The sequence below is a fragment of the Pelodiscus sinensis genome, chromosome 15 (genome assembly GCF_052426305.1).
Source record: "Pelodiscus sinensis isolate ZL-2025 chromosome 15, ASM5242630v1, whole genome shotgun sequence".
Taxonomy (NCBI): Eukaryota; Metazoa; Chordata; order Testudines; family Trionychidae; genus Pelodiscus; species Pelodiscus sinensis.
The window spans coordinates 19,474,293-19,499,230 of NC_143066.1; the positions used below are offsets into that span (position 1 = coordinate 19,474,293).

General features: G+C 40.6%; 1 protein-coding gene across 6 annotated transcripts in view; it reads right to left on the reverse strand.

Annotated features, from left to right (window-relative positions):
• The window catches only part of SNX29 (sorting nexin 29), a 472,527-nt gene that overhangs the window by 243,387 nt on the left and 204,202 nt on the right, over positions 1-24,938 (reverse strand). The gene's annotated exons all lie outside the window — the stretch shown is intronic.

Below are 24,938 nucleotides of genomic sequence, written 5' to 3' on the forward strand. Positions count from 1 at the left end.
GAGGGACTGGGAAGGGGGAGGAGAAGGAAAAAAATGGGAGTGCGGGGCGGGGGGGGGGGGGGTACAAGAAGAGGTTGTGGGTATAACAAATGTCAAGGGGAAACCAGAGCTGGAATGTAACAGGAAAAACAAATAGTCATAAGCACCTAAAGACTGGATAGTCAAAAGAGGCAGATAAGAACAATTAGTAGGCAATAGAGAGGAAGAATACTAACACCACATGCTATACAGATAAAGAAGAGTCATTGGAACCTTCATTGTTTGGTAGGTTGATAATGTCCCCGCCATCCGGTATCTTTATTTAATCCATTAACATGAGTGACACAAACAGTGTCACTTGTCATTCACAGTACTGTTGTCAGTTTAACTTTTTAGATGAAAGTAATGGACTACAGAACTAATTTATATCAGAAACAATGCACACAAGCAATTTATCTGCAATTCTGCAACAGAGCTGGGCCCTGCAATGTTCCCACTATCCCACTCAAGCAGAAACTGCCAAAATGTCCCAAACTGTATGATATTTTGTGATAAATTGGGCTAAATGGAAAGAGTATTTGCATAGTGTCAGAAACCAAATGACAAAATAATCCAATCTTTTATTCCTGCATTAAAAACAAAACAAAGAAAAGCAGTTACCTTTGTTGTAACTGGTGTTTTTGAAGTATCTAAAAGGGTGTTACCAGAAGGAGGGAGAAAAAAATTTCTTCTTGGCCTCTGATGATAGGACAAGAAGCTTAAATTTCAGCAAGGAAGATTTGGGTTGAACATCAGGAAAAACTTCCTGTGAGGGTGGTTAAAACTGGAATAAAATGCCTGAAGAGGTTGTGGAATATCCATCAATGGAGAAATTTAAGAGCAGGTTGGATAGACATCTATCAGGGATAATCTAGACAGTGCTTGGTCCTGCCATGAGGGCAGGGGACTGGGCTTGATCTCTCAAGGTCCCTTCCAGTTCTAGTATTTTATGATTCTGTGTGTTGCTCATGTCCATTCTATTGTGTGCAGGGTCACCACATGCACAAGTGCCATTCCAATGGGTGCCAGAGCCAGACTCCTGCCCTCATGGCAGGACCAAGCACTGTCTCGATTATCTTCTGAAGAAGAAGTTTATTTTAGTTCTGGACATCCAACACTCTTGTCATCTGAAGAAGAATGGGGATACTATTGAGGGGAAAAGCTTCTGGCACCAATGCATGTGGTGAGCACACACACCTACAATAGAATGAACATAAGAAAACACTAGAAAAACAATAATAAAACAGAAGCTTCAGGGGGTAGCCGAGTTAGTCTGTGCAGGATAAACTTAAAAAACAACAAATGGTCTGGTAGCACTTTATGGACTAACAAAACATGTCGATGGAATCACGAGCTTTCGTGGGCACAGCCCACTTCTTCAGATGACTGAAGTTTTGAGTTTAGGATGTGCAGACCCAAAATAAATAGGGGAGAAGGTAGAGGGAGGAAGGAAAAAAAGGGAGGGGGGGTGGGAAACAAGCTCTATGACTTTGTCCTCATCCACAACTACTTCCAATTCAGAGACAATTTGTATCTCCGAGTCAGCGGCACAGCCATGGGCACCTGCATGGCACCACAACATGCCAACATCTTTATAGCTGACCTTGAACAATGTTTCGTCAGCTCTCGTCTCCTAACACTCCTACTTTACTTACTCTACATCGATGACATCTTCATCATGTGGACCTATGGAAAAGAGACTCTTGAAGAATTTCATAAGGATTTCAACAACTTTCACCCTGGACCAGTCTACACGAGAAATCTACTTCCTGAACACTACAGTACAATTAAATAATGGACAAATTTCCACCACCCTATACCGGAAACCCACTGACCGCTACACTTACCTCCATGCCTCCTGCTTCAATCCCAGACACATTTTTCAATCTATTGTATACAGCTAAGCTCTAAGGTACAAGTGGATTTGATCTGATTCCTCAGATAGAGACACACCTACAGAATCTATATAGAGCATTCCTAAAACTGAAATACCCACCTGGAGAAGTGAAAAAACAGATTGACCGATCCAAAAAAGTACCCAGACATGAACTACTTCAAGACAGACGCAAAAGAGAAAATAACAGAATTCTACTTGTTATAACCTACAGTCCACAACTCAAACCTCTCCAACCATTATACACAGTCTGCAACTCATCTGGAAAATGATCCCTCGCTCTCAGAGGCCTAGTGAAAAAAAGCCTATTCTCGCTTACAGACAACCCCCCAACTTGAAATGAATTCTTTCCAGTAACCATGCTACACAACCACATCATAAGCATCCAGGAAGCCAGCCCTGCAATCAGCCACGGTACCAACTCTGCCCACATATCCATACACGCGAATTTATTGCTGGAGCCAACAACATAAGCTACGAAATCAGAGGATCATTCAACTGCACATCCAGTGATTTGATCTGTGCCATCAAATGCCAGCAATGCCCCACTGCTATATTTATTGGAAAAACTTGACAGACCCTACGGGAAAGAATCAATGGGCACAAATCAGGTATACGTAAAGGGAACCTACAGAAACCTGTTAGAAAGCAAGTCAATCTACCTAATCACTCTTTAAAAAAATCTCCAGGTGGCTGTCTTGTCACAAACCAATTTTACAGCCAAATATACAGAGAGGTGTTGGAATTACAATTCATCCACAAGTTCAATTCCCAAGCTGATGGCCTCAATCGAGATAAGGGATGGCTGGTACATTCCTAACATTTGATGAAGATGCCAACAGCTCTTTGTGCAGATTCTTGAGTTACTACCTTTCCTATCTATTATTATCCTTTGATCCTTATCTGCTTCCTTTTAACTATCCAATCTTCAGATGCTTATAGATGTCCAGTTCTGTCTACTTGTTTTTCCCTTTGATATTTTCATATCCTCTGCTCCTTGTTTCCCGCCCTAAAGGGCCAGTGCAGTGGGGCGGAGTAGCCACCCACTGACCCAGAGGAGGAGGAACCACTCTGGGAAGCCAAACCAGCTACACGGTCGTTATTCCAAAATAACTATGCAAGCATTTACACAGCAATTGCATTATTTCAAAATTACAGGCAGCTAATTTTTGCATTGGTAAACTTGATTGCACAAGAAATATTGCCTTTTCTGAAATAGCTATTTCGAAATAGGGGCTGTGTAGACAAGGCAGCTGCAGTTATTTTGAAATAAGAGGCCTCCAGTCCTTTACACAGTGCCCTGCTGGCTGCTCTGTCTACACTCAGCCAAACTCTATAGTCCCCACCCGCCCTTCTCCTGGAGCCCGTAAAGCTACAGCCTCAGGGGAAAGGGCTTGTGGCACACAGGAGGCCCTGACAGCCCTGAGCCACCCAGAAGCTGCCTCTGCTTCATATTTTGCTCAAAATAAGCCAGTCTACTGCTCTCACCAAGCCCTCCACTGCTCCCAGAGAGAAGTCAGACAGCTCCCAGGAGCCTGCCTGAGCCCGAAAGAGACGTGTGCCTTCCTGGTCTGTGCAGAGATCCTAGACCTCATTGAGGTCTGGGGAGAGGAGGCAAACCTTCAGGATCTCCCCACCAGATGCAAGAATACAGATGTCTATGGTCAGCTGGCCGAGAGCTTGGCCAACAAGGAACACATCTGCACCCGGGAGCAGGGCGGATGAAAGTGAAAGAGATCCACTAGGCATGTGTTAGGGCCTGAGAGTGCAGCTCCCACTCCGGGGCAAACCCCCACATCTGCCCTTACTTCAAGGTCCTGCACTGCATCCTAGGGGGCAGGGCAGTCCCTTTTCCCACCCCGGTAGTGGATTTGGGGCTCGAGATGCCTGTCGTCATCCTCCTGGGGGACAGAGACACTGAGGAGGAGGAAGTTGTGGCTTGTAGAGGGAGAGAGGCTGGAACCCCCCTCCCCCCCAGCGGTGCCATGCACTCTCAGGGCAGCATCCACTCTCAGAGGGAAGCCCAACCACCCCATGGCCCCCCTCCCACCTGCAGGATTCTGGTCTGGCCGGCACCTTCACGTGCCTGCTTGTCCCAAGGATGGGGGGGAGAGAAGGGAGAAGTGGGTCCTCCTCCCCTCCCGGCAGGGACATCTGGACTCCTGGAGGTGAGGGCCCACTGGCTAGAGCACACAAAGCCTTGCTCCAAGCACATCACCTTAATCTGAGCCAAGAATTCTCAATCTTGGTTCAGATAAGGGCTAGGCTTCAGGTACAGCATCTCCTAGGATGACTGACCACTTCTCTTTATTCTTCACAGCTGGACCAGCTACAAAACTGGGGTGATTGACACCACCCAGGGCAGCCTCCCGAACCTGAAGGTGCTGGAGACCATGGATGAGTTCCAGAGGAAGTACCTTGTGCCACTCCAACTCATGGAGCAGACCCTGGACCTCAGACTACAAGAAGATATCCAGCTGCGGCGAGACACCTGGCAGGAGATGCTGGATCAGGGCTGCACTGTGTGCATGGTCGTGCAATCCCTGGTCACCAGTATGCTGCCTTCACCTGTTCCTGCTCCTCCCACTTCTCCTCCACTGAGGCCACCAAGATTCCCCACACCCATGGCAGTGGGATCACAAGAGCCAGGCACCACTCCCAGCTCCACCGCTGAACCTCTCCATGCCTGTCCTTCCCCTTCCAGCTCCCTCTTCCCCACTCTAAGGCTACGTCTACACTGCAAGATTTTTGCGCAAATACAGTGCTTTTGCCGGTGTAGGTAAACCTCCTTTTACGAGGCATAACTCATTTTTGCTCTACAGTTATTGCGCAAAAAGGCATGTGTGGACAGTCTAGAGGGGTTTCTTGAGCAAGAAACCCCTATGGGAAAAAGCACAGGTGCTCTGATGGCCATTCTGTGAATGGCAATCAGAGCTTTCTTGCACAAGAGCGTCCAATATATTGCATTAATGTAACTGCATTAAAATAGTATGTGTACTTCATTGTACATTAGTGGTTTACTTGTCTGCAATTTTGATTTACTGCCTTTATTTCTTAACTTATCATGACATTCTGTTCTATGTAATCCCATTAAAGGGGCTCACTCCTCAGCCTAACCGCATTTAATAATTAGAGGGTTCCTCATTAATTACTCTATTCTGATTCTTTTGACAAGATCAAAACCTTAAAATATCCAACGCTAACATCTAAGACACTGTGTATTCATATCCCAACTGTTCACTGAATATCAAACTTGACATGGCTGTTTAACTTCAAATGCTTGCTAATCAATTGATAAATTTATTTTAGTCGAAATAACATGTTAATACACATGTAGCGCCCCTCTCCACCTCGTTACCTTCTTTAAAGCCAATCTGCTTACAGGTTTTGATGGATAGGTCTGGGTTCTTCTAGATCCTGCCACCCACTCAACTTTATTTTTTCCTATGGACTTATTTTGCAGTGCCTCCATCCCTCTCACTCCTTCCTGGCAGGGTCACCTGGGAAGCTTCGGAGGAAAATTCTAACCCAGGGTAATCCCCACGTACTTGCCAGATAGTTGGAGACTCCCAGAAAATAACACAAACACATACACTATATTAAACACAATTATATTAAACAGGAGACAAATAGAACAGGGTAAAACACTATTTCTAGGGTCACTGGTGCCCAGCAACTGTAAGATTAGGGACCCGTTGGTACACATACTTTTTGGGGGCCCTTGATGACTTATGACCACAAATTTCTTCTCTGCAGTGCTTTAACAGAGAGGCTGACTGGGTCAGCTGGGTTTTATTTCTCCACTGTTGATTCCCAGTTTGTGGAGTTTGCTGGGAGGCTTCACCAGCCAGGCTGAGTTGGCTCTCCGGCTCCCTGGGTGAGACCAGTCACCACATGGTCAGCTCTGCTCTGTCTCCTGGTTTGGGGCTGCTGCCTGCTGTCTGTGTGTCTGAATGCTGGGGTAGGAGGTTATAGTTTGAATTTTGGTGCAGTTGTGTCGCCTGCACCTTCAGCCTTGCACCCCTTTGTGATGAGGGGAAATTCTGGGATCGAAGAAGCCTGATTCCTGCCCAAAGAAGATCCCAGCCAGAAGAGACCAGCCCCTCTACAGTGACTGAGTTCTCTCTGAACCTGAGGCTCATTCATGGAGTGTGTGAGTGCACCATCTTTTAGTTAGCCAGGGAATTTGTTTGGGGATTTTATTACCTGCTGCATATTAAACATGTGGAGGGATTTACTGCCTTCTCCCACTTGTGAGTCCTTTGGGCTGTACTGGACCTAGTCAGCCCCACTGCTAAACCACTGCAGAGAAGAATTTTGTGATCAAAAGGTATCAAGGGCTCCAACAAAGAAAAAGAGAGCTTTTTCAGGAATCTAGAATATGGTCCAAAATTTTGAAAAGTTCATGAGGAGCCAATTTTAAAAGACACACAAATCATCACACAGTTTAGTGATACATTATCAAATCGACATCAAATACTTCATTGATCATCTTTCCTGCAGCAGCAGAGACTCTCTTAGTCATTTAAGCTACAAGCAGGCTGATGCAAGTGTTACTGAATCTGTTTTCATAAACCATGGGAAATGGGAAACAGTACCTTTCTCACAAAATTTTTCTTGTCTACATTGTAGCATTTTGTTGGAAGAGGAAATGCAAATGAAGCGCTCATTAGCATTTCTCACAGTCTCATTTGCATAGTTTCTTCCGATCCATTTTGCGGAAGAAGTTTTTGCGGAAAAAACGCAGTGTAGACAGGGCCATTTTGGGCAAAAAAAAAAATGATTACAGGATTTTTCAAAAAAGCCTGCCATTTTCGAAAGGACTGCGGTTTTACTTTCGAAATGGCACTTGTTCAAAAGAGCGCTATGATGCAATTATACAAATAAAGTGTGGGATATTTAAATCCCTGCTTCATTTGCACTTTCAAAGTGCCTCATTTACATCCCTCTGCCGACAGAAGGATGTAGTCTACACACAGAATAGGTGTTCAAACTAATCTGAAGAGGAAAAAATGGTTTCATAGATATAAAACTCATCACGATTACCTTTCTAATGGGAATTTACAAGTTAAACTAGGATAGAAACAAAAATGCTCCATTTGTTGTTTATATGGTTTATGTATAAAGAGACATTTCTTATGAAACAAACAATAAATAGCAGAGGTTGAATTGCAACAGGCCAATTTCACTCCTCATATGCTCCACCAATAATTTAAATCTAAATCCTTCCCATGCCATCAGATGTTGCACAAATAAAACTTCCTCCCTCTGTTTACCGTGAACCACTCTTTGAACTCTTCTACAATGGTAAGCCCCTTAAATTTTCCCTCTCTGGTGGTTGCTCATGGGATTTTCTTTGGTTAGCCTCCTTTTGCATATTTCTCTAGCTACTCAATGGTAGACCTGCCCTGGCAGTAATTTTGGCTTCATTCTTAACAAGTCCCAAATATTTTCTTTTTCTGTGCAACTTTAAAGGTGGGGTTGTTGAATTCAGATTTTGTCATCTCCTATAAATTCATTCACCTGTTACTTTTCTTTCCTATAGAATTTGCTTTAGAAGACTTATAGATGCAAATCAGCACTTTTGGTGGATTGCTAGCTTTGACATCCATACATTAAGATGGAAATAACACTTGAGTTGAAAATTTGTAATTTGATTTTACATTGTTGATTTTTGATGACCAAATGTAATTTATGCTAGTAAATATGGCTGCCACCTTGTCAATTCATGACAATTTCTTTCTGGCATCCCTACTGCTTTGTGTATTACTACCCAAGTATGTAAACTGACTCACTTCTATTATAAAGCTTTAAAAGAATGACTCTTTTTTCTAATCAAGGTATCTTAAAATATTTTGCAATATGCTATGGGTTGCTTTGTTCCTGCAAGATCATAAAATATGGAGTTAATTGTAATAAAAGTTTAGGAGCAAACACAATCAAAATATAAGCCTAATATCTCATTACCCCAAATATATAACCAAATCAGTCAGACATCCTGGCCTATTTCGATAGCATGACCATTCCATTAGTATCTTTGTTCAAAAAATATCAACCAACTGAAGTACTTAAAAATGTACCAAAGTCATCCTTGTGTAAATAAATAGAATATAAAGTATATTGATAAAAATTAGCCATTAGGAAAACTAAATTTTAACAAAGTATTTTAAAATTTCAGCCATACATAATCATGCACAAATCCCTTAGAAATCATGAAAACAACACCTATGGGGGAAAGAATCTTGAGTCTAAGGTTGTTTTGTTTTCTCATTCTAAATTTTATCATCTTCTGGATACAGCACGTCTTTCATTGATCAATATTTACTGTTCCCTGCTTTGAAATGCAAATGGTAAGTACTTTAATAAATGAGTTGAAAGGCTGTCACATGTCTTCAGATATCTCTGCAATGTTTGGTGAAATATTGTTGTGCAACTATGAATAGAAATACATTGTAAAATACAACAGATATCTCCATGTCAAGCATAGAATTCATTAGTCTTCCTATATTTCTCAGGTGCAGGAGATTAGTATTACAAAGATATGCTAACCCAGAGTAATGGTCATCTCTAAACATGTTGTCAGTATGTTGCACACATGCCTTTATGATCATGTTAAAATGCATACTATTGTGATTGAAGTTTAAAAGGGGACACTAACAAAAAGGCCCCAATTTAGGAGCATATTAACATAAATTTCTCTGTTAAAAAAGATGGTGTATGAGAGGGAAAGAGAGAGAAAGACAGACAGACTTTTGTACCATACATTGTGTGACTGTTATCCATATAGAGAGCAATGTTTCTCAATTAACAGGTAAATGAAAATAAAATGAGATCTGGAGGCAATGCAGTACCCAGTTCTGGCTAATCTGGAAGCAGAACAAAGGTGGCCAGAAACAAAAAGAGCAGCCAGACATGAGACATTCACATACCAAAGCTACTTCTAGAGAAACCCATTCCAGAAAGGGCATCTGGTGTCTGTATCACATCTCAAGATCACACCAGCAGTTGGCTTCAATTTAGAAATGAACAAAGACTAAGCACATTTTATGCCACCAGCAGAAAAATGCAGAGTGCAGTGTGAGAACTTCAATTCACATACTAAGTATACTTGAAAATTTGTGCTATTTTTGAAGTGGAAGTCTTGTCAAAATATGTTTTTCTGAGAAACATGAATACAATATTAATATGAATTAGCAGAAGGATAAGATGCAACAGTCTGTTAAAAAAGGCATTTCTTGGCTCTACAGAAACTCAGAGTAGCAATTTGCAAAAGAATTGTATTTAAACCTACATCCATTTTGGCTTTGTCAATCAATTAAGCACAAAAAGGTAAGAGTACGGAGGGGAACTGATAACTTAATAGAAAATACATACAGCAAATCTGATTCCAGTATTCGTTTCATGATCGACGGTTATAAATCTGTTAATTTCTTTATAAGATGATGTTATTTTACTAAATTATTTGAAATAAGAAATAACATTCTGATGGTATGTCCACACTACAGGATAAGGTTGAATTAAAATATGCAATTTCAGCTATTTTAATTGCATAGCTGAAGTCCAAGCACTTTAACTCGATTTCTGGCGCTGTGAATGCTGTAGATAGTTGAAGAGAGAACGTTCTCCCTTTGACGTCCCTTACTCCCCGTGGAAGCAGGACTACCGGCATCAACTAGAGTGCTCTTCTCAGATCGAATTAGAATGTCTTCACTAGACTGGTGGTAGAAATGTAGCCGTGTTAGTCTGGTGCAGCTGAAACAAAAAACAGGACTATGTAGCACTTTAAAGACTAACAAGATGGTTTAATAGGTGATGAGCTTTTGTGGGCCAGACCGATTTGATCCGAGGAACTGGGTCTGGCCCACGAAAGCTCATCACCTATTAAACCATCTTGTTAGTCTTTAAAGTGCTACATAGTCCTGTTTTTTGTTTCACTAGACTGCTAATTCAAACCCTGGAAGATCGACAGCGGCAGCTTCAATCTTCTCTGTACTGTAGACATACCCTTAGGCACATCATGAGAAGTAGCTCAGATTGTAGGTTTCTGTGACAGGCACATCCACATTAACTCAGGTGACTTAAATAAAATCCATTTGAAGGTCAAGATGGGCTACCATCCAGCTGTTATTCCCCCATTATGAGATGGTCAGGTTTTATTCTCACCGATTTCCCCATTGTGACTCTATTACTTGCAGATCAAATTTTCTAGTTTTTTTCTGGGATTCATGAGGGTTTCCTACTCTTGGCAAAGTATACCTACCAGATCAAGAGTTTGACCATCTATGTGGGCCAAAGGAAAAAAAACATATTGTCTGGACTGCAGCCATATATGTGCTATTTGACAGAATACAAACTTAGCTTGCAAACCTAGGGAGGAGAGCTTTAAACTAGGTTCATCAAGGAATGGTGACCTAAGCCCTAAGGTAAGCGATGAAGTAGGTTACCAGGAAGAAACACAAGGAGGAAGATGCAACAGAGGAGGACTCCTGTTATGTACTGAGAGTTAGGAACTTTTTTCTAATGTCCAACCTAAACCTCCCTTGCTGCAGTTTAAGCCCATTGCTTCTTGTTCTATCCTCAGAGGCCAGGAAGAACAATTTTCCCCCTTCCTCCTTGTGACACCCTTTTAGATACCTGAAAAAATATGGTAGGTGACCAGATTGGCTTAGCAGTGAAATCCTTGGTGAGCTTACAATAAGTGGAAACTTGGACAGATGACTATGGAGGAGTATAAATATGCTGCTCGAGCATGCAGGGGTATAATCAGGAAGACAAAAGCGCAATTAGAGTTGTGGCTAGCACTGGGTGTGAAAGATAACAGGAAAGGATTCTACAGGCATATTAGCAATAACAGAGTGCTCAGGGAAGGTGTAGGACCCTTACTGAATGGGGGAGGTAAACTAGTGACAGATGATATGGAAAAAGTTGAAGTATTGAATGCTTTTTTTGCCTTTGTCTTCACACTCAAGGTCAGCTCTCAGATTGCCGCACTGGGCAGCACAATACAGGAAGGAGGTGGGCAGCCCTCAGGGGAGAAAAGCTGGACATACACAAATCCACAGGGCTGGATCTAATACATCTGAGGGTGCTGAGGAGTTGACTGATGTGACTGCAAATTCATTGACCATTATCTTTGAAAACATGTGGCAATTGGGGGAAGTCCCAGATGACTGGAAAAAGGCAAATGTAGCGCACATCCCTAAAAAGAGAAAGGAGAATGTGGGAGACTTTAGACTGGTCACCCTCACTTCAGTCTCCAAAAAAATCATGGAGGAGATCCTGAAGGAATCCATTTTGAAGCACTTGGAAAAGAGGAAAGTGACCAAATATAGTCAACGTGGATTCATCAAGGACAAGTCACGCCTGACCAATCGGATTGCCTTCTATGATGAGCAACTGGATCTGTGCATATGGGCAGGTCTCGTCAAGCGGTGGCGAACCCCGCTCACCAGCCGTGTGGTTTCACGCAGTTCTGTGCATGCGCAGATTGCGCTGCGCTGGCTCTTCCGGGTTGTAATCTACTTGCCACAGGCAAGTAGATTACATTATTTGTTAAGCCCTGCATATGGGGAAGGCAGTGAATGTGACATACCTTGATGTTAGCAAAGGTTTTGATATTCCCAAAGTATTCTTAATAGCAAGTTAAAGAAGCATGTATTGGATAAATGGACTGTAAAGTGAATAGAAAACTGGCCATATCATCGAGCTCAACAGATAGTGATCAATAGCTCGATGTCTGTTTAGCAGTTGGTATCAAGCAAAGTGGCACAAAGATCGGTTCAGGGACTGGTATTGTTCAACATTTTTATTAATGACCTACATGAGGGGATGGATTGTACCCTCAGCAAGTTCATACATGACACTAAGCTAGTGGGAGAAGTAGATACACTGGAGGATAGAGACAGGGTCAAGAGTGATGTAGACAAATTGGAGGATTGGGCCAAAAGTAAACTGATGATGTTCAACAAGGACAAATGCAGAGTTCTGCACTTGGGACAGAAGAATCCCACTCACCTTTACAGGCTGGGGACCAACTGGCTAAGCAGCAGTTTGGTAGAAAAGGATCCAGGAATTACAGTGGATATGAGTCAACAGTATATCCTTGCAGCCAAGAAGGCTAAGAGCATATTGGGGTGCATTAGTAGGAGCACTGCCAACAGACCTAGGGAAGTGATTACTCCCCTTTCTTCAGCAGTAGTGAGGCCACATATGGAGCACTGCATCTAATTCTGGGCCCCCCATGAAGGATCCCCCTCCAGCATGGACATGAATAGACATAACTCAAAGGTGTTTTGAGAAAATTATTTCATGTAACCTATCGATCTTCATGTCATGATCCACTGGTTTTGCCTATCTTACTTTGATGTATATATTATTTTTGTATGTAAAATTAGACATCTGGAGTGGGGAATACTTTGTGGGTTTTAAATGTGTGAATGAGAGGCAAGCAACTGTTAGGCTACGTCTAGACTACAGGCTTCTTTCGGAAGAAGCTTTTTTTCAGAAGAGACCTTCCGAAAAAACTCCTTCTGAAATAGAGCATTCACACTGCAAAAGTGCATCAAAAATGCGATCTGCTTTTTCAAAAGAGGGAGTACAGACTGAATGGATGCTCTCTCGCATGTAAGCTGTGATTGCTATGGACGGAATGGTCACCAGGGGACCTGTGGTTTTTCCTCTTTCCTCTTCTTCTGAAAGAACTCCCTTTTCCCCGTCCACACATGCCTTTTTGAGAAAGAGCTCTTTTGCAAAAAGGCTTCTTCCTCATAGAAAGAGGATTACCAATGCCAGAAAAAACCTTTTGCCTTTCGATTTTCTTGCAGAAGAACATAATTATAGTGTGGACTTTCCTTAAGTTTTGTCAGAAAACAGCCATTTTTCCGAAAAAGCTCTGTAGTGTAGACATACCCTTAAAAAATCTCTTTGTCATTAAGTCTGAGCAGTGATTGGTAGGGAGTGGCCTCAATTCCTTAAAAAAGGATAGGAAAACAGGGGCTTTGGTCTTTTGGCTGGACTTCACCTGAACAAAAGGAGCCAAAGACCCTGGGATGGGGAGGCAGTCCTAGTTTAGAGGAGCAGCTAGAAAAGAGGTTTTAGGATGAGTTTGAAAAGTTTGTATAGTAGACTTCCGATAATCCGGCACCTTTTGGACCTAGGTGGTGCCAGATTATCAGATTTGCCAGAGAATTGGGAGGTCCGGTACAGCTGCACAACTTAACAGCTGGCCAGGACACAATCTCCCTCCCTCTCCCCTCCCCTTTCCTCTTCGCGTCTCCTCAGTGCTGTAACCTGATCCTCCTTCCCCACCCTTTCCCTTTCCCCTTCGCTGAAGCAAAACGCTCTTCTCCATACTGTAACACGATCCCATCCCCCCACCCCTCCAACCTTATGCTCTGTCTGGCTACAACCAGCATGTGTGCTGAGCGGCAGGCTTTGTAATCAGCTGGTGAGGAGCCCTTGGCATTTTGATGCCGGAGTATCGAGAATGCCGAACAGTTGGATGCCGGACTATCGGAGTTTTACTGTACTGATGTTTCAGTGTAGAATTAGCTACGTGTTTTTGTTTCTTTTGATATATAACCTACTTTGCTCTGTCTGTTCTCTCGTATTACCACTTAAATCCTACTGCTTGTATTTAATAAAATCTCTTTTGTTTTCTATCAAACCCAATGTAAATAATTGTTACGTGGAGGAGCAATCAGTGTGTACCTTCCCCCTTTCATTGTTAAAGGTGGCTTATCTAATTATTTGGGGTTTGAGCCCATTTGGAGAGTGTTATCCCAGGAAGCTGAGCCCTAAACTGCATTCTCCTCAGACCTGAGGAGGTTCAGTGTCTGTACTGCTTCTCAGGGGGGCACGGATCTCAGCTCAGGGTCTTGACTGGAGGAGACCAGCGGAGCTGGCCCAGCAGGACCTAGTGGCGAGAAGCCCTGGAGAGCAAGAAGATGAGTGGCAGTGGCCATGTCAGCAGTCTGGAAGGCACCCCCAAGGGTTCTTCTGTGACCGCACCCCATCACACACCCCATTACTGAAAGGATTGGGACACATTGGAGAGAGTCCATCAGAGCACACCAAAATGATTAGGGGGGCTGGAGCACATGACTTATGAGGAAAGGCTAAGGGATTGGGACTTATTCATTCTACAGAAGAGAAGGGGGATTTGATAGCATCTTTCAACTACCCTGAAGGGGGGTTCCAAAGAGGATGGAGAAAGACTGTTTTTAATGGTGACAGATGACTCAGTGAAGAGCAAGGGTCTTAAGTTGAAGTGGGGCAAGTCTAGGTTGGATATTATGAAAAATTACTTCATTAGGAGGATAGTGAAGCACTGGAATGGGTTACCTAGGGAGTTGATGGAATCTCCATATCTAGAGGTTTTTAACTCCCATCTTGACAAAGCCCTAGCTTTTAGCAAGAAGTTGGACTCTATGACCTCCTGAGGTTTCTTCCAACTTTATGATTCTGCAACAGATATAATATGCCTTTCTTATATTTAACTTTGATGGCTTACAGGTAAACTATTAAAACAAATATTTTAATATTTTAATATTTTAATATAAAGCCAAAATTTGACATAACTGGCATTAATATTTTGGAACAACGATTGAGGAAAAGTCTATAGGAAATGGGTAAGTGGCAAACACAGCATATTACACATCTGTCATAAAAAAGTAAATAATACATTTCATTATGATTGAAACTGGGTCACTACAGAAATTCCAATTTCTAATCACAAGAGAACTTTTTGTATTTACTGGAGTTCACTAAAACAAACATGCACATTTGGGGAGGAAACATATGAACACTGACCAAAGTTTTGATTAGTGGCTCAAAATTTTGAGGGCTCTGTTTTCTCTGCTAAACCTACAACACTTTAAAAGGGCCTGATTTTGACAGGACTGGATCTTAGCACTTTCCGAAAGTCAGGCTTCTCTTTGACATCTCAGTTCAGACATCCTGAAATGAAAGACTCCAAAATCAGTAGGCACTTTTGCAAAGCTTGGCCATACCCAGAACAATGTAATGAATTTGTAGAACAAAGGAGTGTATTTCAGAGATCTTTTTTTAAAATGCAGACATAAAAGGGTTGCAGCCACAGACGACCCCTTGGGGGTGCCTTCCGGAGTGCTGACAAAGCCACTGCCACTCGCCTTTCTGCTCTCTGGGGCTTCTCACCACCTGGTCCTGCTGGGTCAGACACTGAATCTCTTCAGGTCTAAAGAAAATGCAGTTTAGGTCACAGTTTCCTGGGATTATACTCCCCAAATGGGATCAGAATCCCAAATGAAATTTTCAGATAAGCCCCCATTAGCAATGAAAGGGGAAATGGACACAATGATTACCCCTTCCTCCTTCCCCCAGTCCACCGCTCCAGGTAACAATTTACACTAGGCTTGACAGAAAATAAAAGTGATTTTATTAAGTATAAGCAGTAGGATTTAAATGTTATATAAGTGAGAACAGGCAGAGCAGCAAAGTAGATTACAAACAGAAAAATAACAGAAAAAAATTCGCTAACTCTAACACTGAACCCAGGGCTGTTCCTCAAACAGGGGTCTTTCATTCTTTCTTTCAAATGTGACAGTCAAAGACAAAACACTCTTAATTTCCTGTTGTTTTTAAATTTTTCCTTTTTGCCTGGGAAGTCACCTGGTCAGTCCATACCAACCACTGCAAACACTTAAGGACAAAAAGCTATTTGCATATGATTGCCCAGACATTAGGCCTCCCAGCAGTGGAATCACCCTGACGGCTTTCCATTTACACCTTCAAATCATAGAGCATTTCATACTCCATATGTCTAACTTTCTTTGATAGGCTAACAAATCTTGTGGACAAGGGACAGGCGGTGGTCATGGTATACCTAGACTTTAGTAAGGCTTTTGATATGGTCTCGCATGACCTTCTTATCAATAAACTAGGCAAATACAACTTAGATGGGCTACAATAAGGGGAATGTATAACTGGCTGCATAACCATTCTCAGAGAGTAGCTATTAATGGTTCACAGTCATGCTGGAAGGGCATAACAAGTGGGATTCTGCAGGGGTCTGTTTTGGGACCTGTTCTGTTCAATATCTTCATCGACAATTTAGATGATGGCAGAGAGCGTACGCTTATTAACAGGGGTCGACAAATTATGGAAAACCCTACTCGCCAGACAAAAAAGGGACTCGACACCCTCCCCCACAAAAAGTGTTCTTTTAATGGCATAAATTCCTAATAAGAATAAGAACAGTAATTACTAATAAGTTATTAATAACTATCACCCAGGTTATTAACCTCTACCTTTTCTCTCTGCTGCCATGTCTCCTCCTCTTGCTCCATCAGCTCCCCTGGTGCCTGCTGCTCCCCTGGTGCCTGCTGCACCCCAACTCCTCACCCTCAGCTGTCCTGACTCCTGCCCTTCTCACTGCCCAGAGCATTCCTGAGACCTGCCACCCTCCGCCAGCCCTTCTCTCTGCCCTGTGCCCACTCCTCCAGTAGCCCCACTCTGATCGTGTGAGCTACCCCTCCTCATCCCCTCTCCTAAAACCGCCCTCTAAACACCTGCCCTGCCTCTCTCCTCTGGTGCTGGTCCCTCCCCTGCAGGTGTCTGCCCTTTTGCTTCACCCCCAGAATCCCTTGGCACCTGCACTTTTGCTCTCTTTTTCCCTGACACCCACCCCCTCACCACCCTCTGCCCCCATTCCCTCACAGATGACTTGCTCCATCCCCGCCTTCCTCATGCCCACCCCTTCTTTCAAGCCTTCTCCCAGAACCTCCCCCTCCCTCTCTAGCCCCCAGTGCCCTTACTCTCTCCTCTCCTAGCATCACCCTGTCCCCCCTCCCACTGACATCTCCCCTCCTGCCCTTTTCCTCATTGTCTGCACTTGGCCCCCTGGCATTTGTCTCTCCTGCACATATAGAATGAGACGTGATTGTCTAGGAAGGAGCACTGCAGAAAAGGATCTAGGGGTTGTAGTGGACCACAAGCTAAATATGAGTCAACAGTGTGACACTGTTGCAAAAGCAAACATGATTCTGGGATGTATTAACAGGAGTGTTGTGAGTAACACAAAATAAATCATTTTTCCGTTCTACTCTTCGCTGATTAAACCTCAATTGGAGTACTGTGTCCAGTTCTGGGCACCACGTTTCAACAAAGATGTAGAAAAACTGAAGGCGATCTAGAGAAGAGCAACAAAAATGATTAAAGGTCTAGAAAACATAAGCTATGAGGGAAGACTGAAGGAATTGGCCTTGCTTAGTTTGGAAAAGAGAAGCCTGAGAGGGGACATGATAACGGTTTTCAGGTATCTAAAAGATAGATACTGCACAGGGAGGAAAGGGAAACATTCTTCTCCTTGGCCTCTGATGATAGGATAAGAAGCAATGGGCTTAAATTGCAGAAAGGGAAGTTTAGGTTGGACATTAGGAAAAACTTCCTAACTGTCAGGGTGGTTAAACACTGGAATAAATTGTCTAGGGAGGTTGCAGAATCTCCATCACTGGAGATTTTTAAGAGTAGGTTAGAGAGACATCTTTCAGGGATGATATAGATGGTGCTTGGCTCTGCCGTGAGGGCAGGGACTGGACTTGATGATCTCTAGAGGTCCCTTCCAGTTCTAGTAGTCTATAATTCTATACACACAAGAACAATACATACACCAAAATAAGATAAACAGATCCAGTGGATTATGACATGAATATTGATAGGTTACATGAGATAATTTGCCCACAGAATATTTGAGTTATGTATATTTATGTCCATAAATCCATTTCATAAAGCATGGAGGGGCTGTCATAGTACAGTCAGAGGTTTATCTGCTAATTTAGTTCTATTAGATATTAATATAGATAAAAGTGAACCAAAGAGTGCATCAAAAAATGTTGACTTTTAAATATCTTGCTGCTGGATTTCAAAATTTAAGACAGAATTTAATGGAAGACAAGGACATCGAATCTTAATCTTAAATATGTTGCTTCATCAATGAGAAAAAAACATTGCAAAAGACGCCATATGTACTTACCATTCTTATGGGAGCATTTGTTATTTAAAATCAATATAGTGATAAAGTAAGAAGTTAACATGCAGAAAATAAAGATATATAAATTCTCACAAAAACAAGTGATCAATAACTGAGTCTTATATTTTATTAACTCCACAGCTATCATCGTAACTAATGCTAGCCCTTAGAATCTTCAATGAAGATTAATAAACTCACAGGCAAAAGACTTCCTCGATAATTCATTTTTGTACCATTGATAATGTGAAAAATACACTTACCCTAGTTCACAAACAGTGTTAGATTTTTAGTTTTATATTTTGAGGGAGCTTTTACAAATATACCATATTGCTGGCACTCTCTTCAGATAATTTATATCGTAAAGGACTATTCCTTTTAAAAAAAACACTTTAAGTTTAAAGTGATTGTTCTTCAAGTACTAACTCACAATGAAAATCTTCACAAACACCAAAATTACCTTTAAAATAGAATCTTGCTACAAAAAACAACCAGTAGAAAACATTTAATCTTTTGTAGGAATGTCTGCACTAACACTTTTGAGTTCCTAAAAGACTACTCGTTATCAGTAAAGGAGGTTCAGAGATGAATATAAAAAGAAACAGTCCTTTAATCACCCTGTGAATTTGAACTTTTGTGAGGTACCAACCTGTCTTTATTGGAAACTGGTGATTTCCTCAGTTAAAGATACTTTTACAATGCTCTTCGTTGTAGAATTCTATGTTGTTGATGGAGAATCATAATCAATGTCACTCAGATGGACCTGTTTAGCCCCTAATTATAACATGGCATCAAGCCACACTTACAACGTCTGAATATACAGGGCATGGAAAGGGACAATGGTCTGCATAAAATATTACAAAGATAAATGAAGTCTATAATAATCATTTTGTAATACACAGGAAAAGTAACAAAATTCATTCCAATAAACTTTTTTCTTAAAGCATCAACTGGAAAAGCAATTTAGTAGAAACAGATTAGATAAACCCTGTCATGTTTCCAGAAAGAAATGCAAAGGGATATAGTAATAACGCAGGATGGTAGCTTCAGAAGGACAAAGGTGGTGTTAAAATTCGCAGTTTGATGTCTCTAGTATGTTCATTTACATCTCAGTAAGACCATGAAGTCTTCAAACAGAAAATACTATAACTCAAATGTATGTCCCTTTCTTTAAATCTACATACAATTTCAAGCAGTTCTAAGAATAAGAAAAATTGATGTTATGTAAGGAATTTCAAGCAAAATAGCATTATAATGGTTTTGCAAAGTATGATACAAAAATACCACAGGTAGTTCAGTATCTGAATATTTTCAATATTTAATGTCATGTTTAATTTTTCAGTTTTTATTATACGGGAAAAAATTCAAATCATATCAGATATTACAAACAAAGTTAACACATCACTTTTTCTTTATTTTTATGACCTTGAAATATCTTTTACACTTTCCATTTTCACTGAATTAAAATGCAAGTTCTAAAGCTCTTCAAACACTACTACAAGAAATACAGACTTAGATAAAAAGCCATATAAAAAGAGGTCATAATTAAGAGATATACAGCAAATTAAAGAACTGAATTACTTAAAGAACAGGCCATCACAAGGGCAAATTTATACATGTGTTGTTTGCTGAAATTACTTTAATTAGTAATTAAGCTGCTTAAAGAGCTTTCTGGGAAAGGGAACTTTCAATGTTACCAACATTCTGGATTAGGAAGTCTTTGACTAGATATTTCAGAATTGTAACATTTTACTTTGAGTCCTTAAATATTTAACAATTTAGCTACTGAGAATTGAAAGTAATAATGTTTTTTATCACATTTGTCTTTCCTGATAATGGTAGTAATCTAATATAAAATTCTACAAGATTCTACATATGTAGGTTATTCAATTTTGTAGCTGTGTCAGCCCTAATTTTAAAAATATCAAACATCAAATGTTAGAAATAGCTACTTCGACTTAATTAAACATTATCGTTTGTGCTAGTACATAAGCAGTGGTTTTCCATGGGAAAGACTAGGAATGCGCTGGTGGTATTTACATTTTATTCAATGCACAAGAGGCTTTTAAACACCTTGTCCAGGCAAAAACTCAAAACAATTACTTCTGAAACTATGACTAAAATTTTCAGATCTAGGCTCCTAAATTAGGCACCTATTTAGAAGTAAACTTTCAAAGCACTGAGCAATCTCAACTCACACTAATTTCAGTTCATAAGACTCCTATCTGCAGAGCAGAAGAGATATTGAAAATGACTATATTGAGTTTTAGAAACATAATTTATATTTATTTTAAAGCACCACACAAATTTGCTAATATTTGCTCCCAGGTAAAATTGCTTTCTGCGATTCGTATGTTTTTTTTTTCTTGGAAAGAAAAATTCTTCAGTTCTAATTCATGAAGTTCAGGGAATGCCACTCCTTCTATTCAAATGAGTGGACTTAAAGAATGCAACATGATTTTACAGTATGATAATAAATCATTTTATGGCAGAACATAAATGGTTAGACTTTTCTTATATAACTGGCTGTTTAAACTAACACAATGATACTCAGACTGAGGCTCCTGAGCCACAAGTAGCTCTTTAAACACGTCTCCTGCAGCTATCAGTAGTACATGACAGTAAAACATTATGATGTTTAATTATTAACCAATCTAAAATTGTAACAAATCAGGTTGCTTTTACTACATTACTAACCCACTGTAGTCATTGGAAGGAATCACTGGATTCATGGCCTGTACACACAGAGAAACTCATGAAAATTAATCTGAATTAACGAAAGGTGTGAATTTGAAGTGGATTAGTTAAGCCACATGAAACCTCTGTATGGACACTCATATTCAGGTTGGAAGTGGCTTTACTTCTGAACTAAGTGAATTAACAAGCCAAATGCAAGTTCCATTTAAAACAGGCATGTACAAAGTCCGGCCCGCGGGCCAATTGTGGCCCGTGTTCTGGTTTAATACGGCCCCCAGGTAATTTGGCAATATCTATCTTTTATGGCCCCCAACGAATCCATATGTATTGAGATGAATACATTGTAAAATCTCAGTTAATGTCAGTTGGTCTAAATCAGTTATAAATATATTTGGACACAACATGTATACTTGGTGTTATGTTCCTGTTCATATTTTTTTAACTTAAAAGTTGACAGACTACCTTTATTACCAATAATATGTAATGTACTTTACAGTGTTCCTGACATATATTTCAGCTTCCTGGATTTTTTTTTAATTTGGCCTTCAGATATGAAAGGCAGAGTGATTTAACACCTGTTTAGATTTGTCATCCATGTGACGAAATGAAAAGTATGCCGTTTGCAATAAACTTTGCATAAAATAGTTAATTTGCATTTAATTTTAATGGTTCAAAGAATGTCAGGCAAAATGGTCGGCCCTCACGCATGTTCACTTCATCAAATCTGGCCCTCTTTGAAAAAAGTTTGGGCACCCCTGATTTAAAACAAACAATCTTCTTCAGAAGTTGTGTCATATAACCAACTAAGTCTGAGGCTGTCTATCCTAGAGAGATCAATATAACTATAACTGATTTTAAAAAAATCCAGAACTCTGAGCAGCATAGTTAGACTTACTTATCCCCTCATATAGAATGTATTATATCAATGAGTGACCTACCCATGACCTCTCAGGACATGGATTAACTATGTCAATGCGAGATGTTCTTCCATGGAGTAATAGCATCTTAACTAAAGTGCTGCAGTTGCACTGCCGTACATAAGGATGCAGGATGAATTCTTTAACTTACAACAGAGAATCAATCACTGATCTATGACAAATACGGTTTTCCCCCCTCAATATATCAGTGCTTGCTCTTTGAGTACAGAATGATTTTTTATAATTTTTACAAGTAAAAGTGATTTAGGGTAAGATAAACATTTTAAAATGAGTCTTTGGCACCATGCATCAGGCAATATTTTGTTCTGAATTATTTTAATGAAATAACACAGACTGTTCATACTTTCCTCATAGTAAAAACTCATTAAAATCCTACAGACTATATTTGAAGAAATTAGTCCAGGATTAATAGCATTTTTTGCTGTAATTCATAAGTAAAACATTATTCTTTACCTCGTGACATACCAGGATGCAATTCAGACTGGAGGAGGTATGGCACAATCTGGGGTGCCTTGCAATTCCTTACTTTTGTAGCTCTCAACCTGGATTACTCACAAACAGCTTTCCAGCATGCAAGACACTCCGAGATGCGTCTCTGTTTACCTGCTGCCTGTCAGTCACACTATGGCTACATCTACACAGCAGCGCTATTTCAGAACAGTGGAGATATCCCGAAATAGCTATCCCGCATCTTAATAGCAAGCCCATTATTTCAAAATATAGTGGGCTTGCTATTCTGACATCCCTTTAAATGTCATTCCATGAGTAAGGAACGTTTTAGGATAGCCGGTTATTTCAAAATTTGGCGCTGTGTAGACAGTGCCAAATTACAAAATAAACTATTTCAAAATTGACTCAAAATAAGCTATGCAATTTGCATAACTCAAATTGTGTAGCTTATTTCAACCTACAGGTGCATTGTAGGTGCACCCTATGGGCCTCAAGAATACTGGTTATATTGCAGGGTGATCTCAACACACACACACACACACTCACTTTTTCCAAAAATGTATATCTTGTACTTTACAGCCCTCTCTAGGACAGTACAAATATATCAAGACCATTATCCCTCAAGGGAATTATATACTAGCTTGTTATCATAAACAGAGATACCCAGATACTTTAAATTAAACACTGGATTTGATGAAACAGTAAAACAAATTTAGTAACAATAGACAGATATTGAGTATCAGTAATGAGTAGCCTCATTTTTAAAGGAAGAACAGCTCTTGCACATGAGGGGTTTTTTAGCACAAAAAGGAGCCGTCTACACAGCTCCTTTTTGAGCAAAAGCCTCTTGCACAAAAGGAGCTGCTAATTAATTATGCACATGAAACATGGCAATATTCCACGCCACGCATCTTTTGCACAGGCTTTTCCGGAAGAAGGCTATAGTGTAGTTATAGCCTACATCTCCTCTTTTACAAGCTGAAAAGTCCCAGTCTTTTTAATCTTTCCTCATATGGTTCCCATTCCAAACCCCTAATCATTTTTGTTGCTCTTTTCTGAACCTTTTCCAATGCCAATATATCTTTTTTTAGATGAGGCAACCACATCTGTACGCAGTACTCAAGATGTGGGCATACCATGGTTTTATATGGAGGCAATAAAATATTCTCTGTCTTATTCTCTATCCCTTTTTAAATTATTTCTAACATTCTATTTACTTTTTTCACTGCTACTACACACTTAGTGGATCTTTTCAGAAAACAATCCACAATGACTCCAAGATCTCTTTCTTGAGTAGTTGTAGCAAAATTAGTCCCCATCATATGGTAGGTATAGTTGGGATTATTTTTTCTAGTGTGCATTATTTTACATTATCAACATTAAATTTCATTGCCATTTTGTTAGTTTGGTGAGATCTCTTTGAAGCTCTTCACAGTCTGCTTTAGTCTTAACTATCTTGAGCAGTTTAGTATCGTCCACAAATTTTGCCACTTTGCTGTTTACCCCTTTCTCCAGATCATTTATAAATAGGTAGGATAGGATTGGTCCCAATACTGATCCTTGGGGGACACCACTCTCTCTATTCTGAAAATATACCCTTTGTTTCCTGTCCTTTTTAACCACTTATCAATCCATGAGAGGACTTGTCTTATCCCATGACAACTTACTTTACTTAAGAGTCTTTGATGAGAGATCTTGTTAAAGGCTTTCTGGAAATCTGAGGACACTATATCTACTGGATCCCTCTTGTCCACGTTTTTTGACCCCCCTCAAAGAACTCTAGTAAATTAGTAAGGCATGATTTTACTTTACAGAAACCATGTTGACTTTTCCCCAACAAAGCATGTTCATCTATGCATCTGAATATTTTATTCTTTACTATAGTTTCAACTAATTTACCCAGTACTGATGTTAGACTTACCTGTCTATAATTGCCAGGATCACCTCTAGAGCACTTTTTAAACACTGGCATCATATCACCAGTCACTGAGTACAGAAGATGATTTAAAGGACACCTTACAAACTACAGTTCCACAATTTCACATCTGAGTTCGTTCGGAACTCTTGGGTGAATGCCATCTGGTCCCAGGAACTTGTTATTGTTAAGTTTATCAATTTGTTCCAAAACCTCCTCTAATGACACCTCAATCTGGGATAATTTTTTACTCGTCACTTAAAAAGAATGGGTCAGATTTGGGAATCTCCCTAACATCCTCAGCCATGCAGACCAAAGCAAAAAATTCATTTAGTTTCTCCGCAATAACTTGATCATCTTTGAGTCCTTCTTTAACACCTCGATTGATCATTCAGGGGCCCCACAGATTATTTAAAAAGCAGGCTTCCTGCTTCTGATGTACTTAACAACATTTTGCTATTGCTTTTTGAGTTTTTAGCTAGCTGCTCTTCAAACTCCTTTTTGGCTTTCCTTATTATAGTTTTACACTTAATTTGACAGAGTTTATGCTCCTTTTGCTTCTCCTTGTCAGTATTTGGACTTTTGTCCCTCAGCTAAAAGGGTGTTGGGGCTGGTGCCCCTCATCGGCCTGGGCTGGGTACCAGTCCTCCCCAAGCTACTGGCTGGGCTCTCAGGCTATTCGAGTAGGGGCCTATATCTAGACTACACTGATCTATTGGAAGAAGGTACACAAATTGCGCTCTTTTTTTTTTTTTAAGAGGCTTTTCTGAAATTTGGCCCATCTACACTGGGCCAAATTTCAGAAAAGCCTCCTCTTTTGGAAGAGCCCTTCTTCCTCATAGAAGGAGGAAGACAGGGCTTCTGAAAGAGTGCATCTATTCTTCCGCAAAAAAAAAAAAGCGGAAGAACAGACGCATTCCCTGGATGCGGAGGAGTTTTTCCAGGATACCCCTGGTATCCTGGAAAAATCCCGTACTGTAGACATAGCCGGGGAGTCCCAACCCTCCTGGTGGAAGCCCT